This window comes from Miscanthus floridulus, chromosome 19, assembly GCF_019320115.1.
Source record: "Miscanthus floridulus cultivar M001 chromosome 19, ASM1932011v1, whole genome shotgun sequence".
NCBI classification, from domain to species: domain Eukaryota; kingdom Viridiplantae; phylum Streptophyta; class Magnoliopsida; order Poales; family Poaceae; genus Miscanthus; species Miscanthus floridulus.
The window spans coordinates 64,387,204-64,393,485 of NC_089598.1; positions in this window are offsets into that span (position 1 = coordinate 64,387,204).

Here is a 6,282-nt window from a genome sequence, read left to right on the forward strand (position 1 = left end):
GCAGATCATAGCAATGATTCGTGATCAGGCAAGCCAAACAGTGAAGAAGGAAGGGGAGAGAAGGGAGCGGGCATACCTGGTGGGTGATCATCGCCAGTGAAGAGGTGGCGAAGTGGGGCGGGGTTCGCCCAGCCGTTGGAGGGGGCGCATGGGTGCACCATAGCACCTCAAGCTCGAAAACCCTAGCTCGGAGGCTGCCCATAGGTGTAGGTGTGGGGAGGCCACCCGCTGGTGGAGGTGCGCGGAGGCCGCCCACCGGTGGAGGTGTGCGGAGGCCGCCCGCTGGTGGAGGTGCGTGGAGGCCACCCGCCGTTGGAAACCCTAGGGCAGGGAGTAGGCGCGCGGGTGCGGGGAGGGGGCGCGCGGGATGCAGAGATGGGGCGCGCGGGTGCGCCGCGGCACCTCAAGATCAGAAACTAGCGCCATCGGCCGGTCGAAAACCCTATGGCGGGGAGGAGCAGGCACGCGGGTGCGGGGAGGGGGCGCGGATCGGCGTTAGGACAGGTCCGGCCGGGAGGCGGCGTCGGAGGAAGAAGACAGCGCCCAACAGGTTGACTCCCGTGTGCCCTTGTATTTATACTTGGGACTATTTATAGGGGCAGTTCCTAATCTAGCCGCCCCTAGAAATGTATTTGTAGGGGCAGTTCCTGATCCAACTGCCCCTACAAATACATTTGTAGGGGCGGTTCTTGATCCAACCGCCCCTACAAATATTTTCTATTTTTTAAATTATAAATTCTATATTTTTATATCATAAAAACAAAAAGTAATATAAAAAATTGTGTATATGCACAAATATAATATTTTGTATTATTCTCTATATGAAGAAATATATATATAAACAATTATAGTCAAAACAATCTAGAAAACAAAAATTAAAAATTTGAATTTTAAAACTTTGACTATAATTTTATGACATTAAATGAAATAAAATGAAAATGTTGTAAACATAAAAGTTGTATAACTCATCAACATGTACAACTTTTATTTTGGTCATCTTGTCATGTGACTTTATTTGAACAATTCAAATTTTGAAATTCAAACAATTTCAACTTTAAACAATATTTTGAAAGAGTAAATGATTTCAGATGAAAAACTCATGAATACCAAAGTTGTAGAACTCATCAATATGTACAACTTTTATTTTAATCATATTTTCATTTGACCAAATTTGAACAGTTGAAATTTTGAATTTCAATAAATGACAACTTCAAAAAAGATTTTGAAACCTTAAATGATTTCAACAATAAAAGTCGTGAACATAAAAGTTGTTGAACTCATCACTACCTACAACTTTTATTTTGGTCACTTCTTCACGTGACAAAGTATTAGTAAACATTGTTCATAAATTCACGTATGACTCATAGTTTCATGAACTATACGAGAAACATGTTGATTTGTGAACAATGTTTACTATCACTTTGTCAGATGAAGAAATTATCAAAATAAAAGTTGTAGAACTTGATGAGTTATACAACTTTGATATTCATCACTTTTTCAGCTAAAATCATTTAATGGTTGAAAATCTCATTCGAACTTGTCATTTTTTTTAAATTTGAAAATTTAAAGTGCTCAAACTTTGTCAAATGAAAAGAATGCCCAAATCAACACACTAACTTGATAGGGCAAGATTTTAGAAAATTTTAGGAAAAAAATCATCTTACAAACACGCATGCAAAAATATGCAGTCTTACACACGTATAAAAATATGTAGTCTTACACACGTACATAAATATATAGTCTCACACGCATGCATAAATGAAGTCTTACAAACACACACTTACACAAACACTCCATGTTCAACAACTAGCTGGCCCGCTGTAACGAATTTCCCCTTGACACCTTTCCGTTGCCATGGCATTATGTCTTTGGGGAGGTTCTTTTCCACAACACTGATCTTTTTCTTAGGAAAGTCTATGAATAGCAGCATCTCATCGTAGTTATTGTAAGCTTCAACATCATCCACGCCATCAACTCCAATAATGTGCTGTCTCCCGGAGGCAACCACGTGTTTTGTCTTCTTCTTTGGGGGGAGGTTACGTTGTGGGTCAGACATATAGAAAACTTGTACGACACGTGAAGCGAGCACCCAAGGGTCATCTTGGTAGCCTAGATTCTCGAGGTCCAGAACTCTCAATCCGATCTCGTTCAGTTGGTGTTGTTTGATCCAGCGTCATCGAAATAGGGACACCGTTATATCCCTTCCATAGTCAAGTTCCCATATCTCTTCAATGATGCCAAAGTATTGGATCTTTCACCCTAATCCATCGAGAGCCTCTATTCGAACGCCGCTGTTTTGGTTCACATATTTACTATCCTTTGCGTGGGTATAGTACGTATACCCATTGATGTCATAAGCATTCCAAGATGTCACTTGTCTCGATGGCCCCTCCGCCAACCTACTGATGGTAATAGAGTCTATGGTTTCTCCAGGCGGTATGTTTTGGTCCTTCAACCATGTAGTTAGTCATTGCTTATATTGTTTCATGACCCAATCATCCGAACGGCCATTTCTCTCCGCCATAATGATAGCCAAGTGTTCATCAATGTACGGTTGCATCAGTTGTGTACCCTGCAAGACACTGTAATGCGCTCGACTCACCTCTTTGTAATCATGGTCGATGAACACTTTTCTACCACTGGTGCCCTTCCTAGCCAGCCTACCCTTATGACGAGAATCAGGTTTACCAATCCCTTTCTGTACTTTTAGGTACTCTTGACAGCACTCGATGACTTCTTCGGTACTGTAACCCTCTATCATGGAGCCCTCTGGATATGCTCGATTATGCACGTATCGACTTAGAACCGACATGAACCGCTTGTAGGACCACATTTCATTCAAGTAGCAAGGGCCCAGTGCCTATATCTGATGAACCATGTGAATCATGAGATGTGGCATTATATCAAAAAAAGCAGGAGGTAAACACATCTCCAGTTGGTTTTGTGTCTCCACCACAAATTCATGTAGGTCACTCAGCTCTTGCTTGCCAATCGTCTTCTGTGAAATCTTCGAAAAGAAGTAGCACATGCGGGTGATGGCCATTTTCAAGAACTCTGGCTTTATAGCCCTGATTGCAATAGGTAGAAACACTGTCAGCATCACATGGCAATCGTGAGCCTTGCAGTGTGTTATTGACAAGTCCTTCATCGACACTAGCTTCTTCACATTTGCTGAAAACCTAGTTGGGACTTTGATCCCCCTCAGGAAAGTGTATATAGCTCTCTTCTCATCTGGTGTTAGGTTGAAGCACACCACGGGCAGAGTGTATTTCCATTAGCCTCAGGTACCGGGTGAAGCTGCGGCATCACGTTTAGCTGCACCATGTCTTTCCGTGCTTTCAGACCATCCTTTGACTTGCCTGTGTCCATCAAGGTAGCAATGAGACTCTCAAAGGCATTCTTCTACACGTGCATAGCATCAATGGCATGGGGGACCTCCAAGTCTGGCCAATAAGGCAGATACTGAAAGAAGATCGATTGTTTCTTGAAAGGTACGCCTTCGACAGGAGGTGTGCTTCTATCTCTATTTGTCCCATCCGGATTCTTCTTTCCACAGATGACGCATATGTTTTTCACCATTCTTTACACGTGTTCTCCGTTATGACATCTCTTCGGAGGGGGTTCAATATCCAAGGCATTGTCATAAAATCTAAAGAACAATTTGCTACGGTACTTGTGACTTGTCTTTAAGAAGCGTCGGTTCCTTAGGTAAACTATCTTCTTGGATGCATCTAGGTACACCCATGTAGTACCATCCAAGCAAACCAAGCATCCCATCTTTCCTTTGATCTGTCCAAACAAAGCAAACAGCGCGGGATAATCATTGGTAGTAACAAATATTATTGCTCTACATATGAAGTCCTCCTTTTAGAATGCATCGTACATCTACTCCCCATGCCTCCATAGCCTCTCCATTTCTTGCATCAAAGGCTCAAGGAACACGTCTATATCAATGCCTGGTTGTTTAGGGCCAAAAATAAGAATAGTGAGGAGAAGGTACTTTCACTTCTGACACAATCATGTTGGGATGTTGTACATGGTCAAGATCACTGGCCATGTGCTGTGGTCGCTCATCCTCTCATTGAAGGGATTCATTCCATCGGTGCTCAAGCTAAATCATACATTCCTTGGGTCATCGCTGAATTCTTTGTGCTTCTCATCAAACCTTTGCCACTAACTACAATCAGCCGGGTGTGCAATCTTATCATCATCCACCTTGCGCTCATCATCCCACCATGTCATGAGTGCGACTTCTTTAGGGTTTAGGAAGATATGTCTCAAGCGGCCGGTCACTGGCAGGTACCACATTACCAAGGCAGGAATTCTTCTCTGCTTTGCATCGTTGCCTAATGAAGTGTCCTCTGGGGGCTGAGATTCTTGTACTACCTTTTTTGTACCCTTCTTATTCCTCTTTTTCCCGGTGGAGGGAACGTCCCCACTGTAAAGGTCATTGTTCTTGTACCGGCTGGCCCCACACCGGGGACATTTATCTAGTGACTTGAACGTTTTGCCACAAAAAAGTATACAGTGGTTGGGGTATGCATGGATTTTTTCAACCCCCATTGTCAATGGACTTATGACCTTCTTCGCTTGGTATGTGTTGGCGGGAACTGAGTTTGGTTGTGGCAGCACCTATGACAGGAGATGTAATAGATCATTGAAACTATAGTCTGACCAGCCGTACTTAGCCTTCAAGATGAGCAGCTCAAGCACAAAACATAGCAATGTCCAACGTGTCATACAACCCTTTTCAACACCATACACAGTCTCCTTCGATGCTTTTGTCACCCTTTCCAAATTTTCTAGACCTTTTGGGCTATTTAGTAAAATCTCTGGTCCAAGGGCTCGAATCATGTCCTCCAAATCGTCTTCATCCTCGATACGTGCTCTATCATCATTATTAGCACCACCTTCGTCGTTACCATCCCAACCACCAGCATCACCACCTTATTCATTGCCAAACTCGAAATCCATTCATGCATCAAGCTCTGCTGAATATTGGGACAGGGATTCTATGGTTTCGTCGTCATATTCCTCCTCATCCTCATCGTTAACAATAACCATTTCACCATGATGAATCCACACTGTGTAGTCCTCAATAAATCCTCGCATAATCAAATGTGATCTAATGATAGTCACATCTATCCATGCCATATGGTTCTTGCAATCTTTACAGGGGCAAATAATTATATCCTTATTCTCTTTCAATGTCGTTGCATGCTTCTTTGCAGCTTCAATAAATTTATCCACCTCTTCACGGAAACCTGCCTTGAACCTTAACGAACCATACATCCAAGAGTTCTTATACTCCATCTTTTACAACAACAACAAAACAAACATTAAAGGACTACTTATTCAGATATATATAAAAATGAATCAAATTAATAATTACTTGAGAATAATTGTATATACTTCAGATATATATGAATATAAATCTAATATAATTACATGAAGCATACAAACACACCATGGTAGAGGAAAATTAATTAATGGCTCATTTATCCATAAATAATTAAAATACATATTTATTGATTACAATAAACAATTTCAAAGACAACAATTAGCAACAATTATATTTTACCCAATATCTTTCATACAAACCCTAGTCCAATTTCATCAAACATAAATTTACAAAAATGAAATTAATAAAAAAACCAAACCCTAGATCTAGATCCAAATGCACATGAAACATCCATAAAACTAACTAATTGTTCACTAAAATCAAGAAACATGGACCAAATAAGGGTATGATCTTGTTCCCCTCCCTAATTTACCCTAGTACATTTAAAACTTGGGTCTAATTTGCTTCATAAGTAGCTCAAGCACCATAGAAGAGAGAAAAACAAAACTCTAATTACTCACTAACCAACCATTAAAACTTCAAAAAAAGTGTGGAATAGCATTTTATTACCTTCTACAATCTCTCCACCAAAGGATTTGAGACCAAAACCTTCCCCCTTAGTAGAGCAATTTTTGGGAGATGCCCAAGGCCTCCCCACCTTTCTTTCACGGGTTAGAGTGAGTGACCCGAGGAGGAAGAAGATGCTGCAGCTGTATTATATGTGGGTCATTTGTAGGGGCGGATGGTGATTGAGCCGCCCCTATAAATCGGAGCTATATATACGGGGACATTTGTAGGGGCGGCTCAATCACCAGCAGCCCCTGCAAATAGCAACTCCAGGGACGGCTGGTGATTGAGCCGCCCCTACAAATCAGAACCCATTTATAGGGGCGGCTCGTATCACCAGCTGCTCCTGCTGTTCCATTTGTAGGGACGGCTGG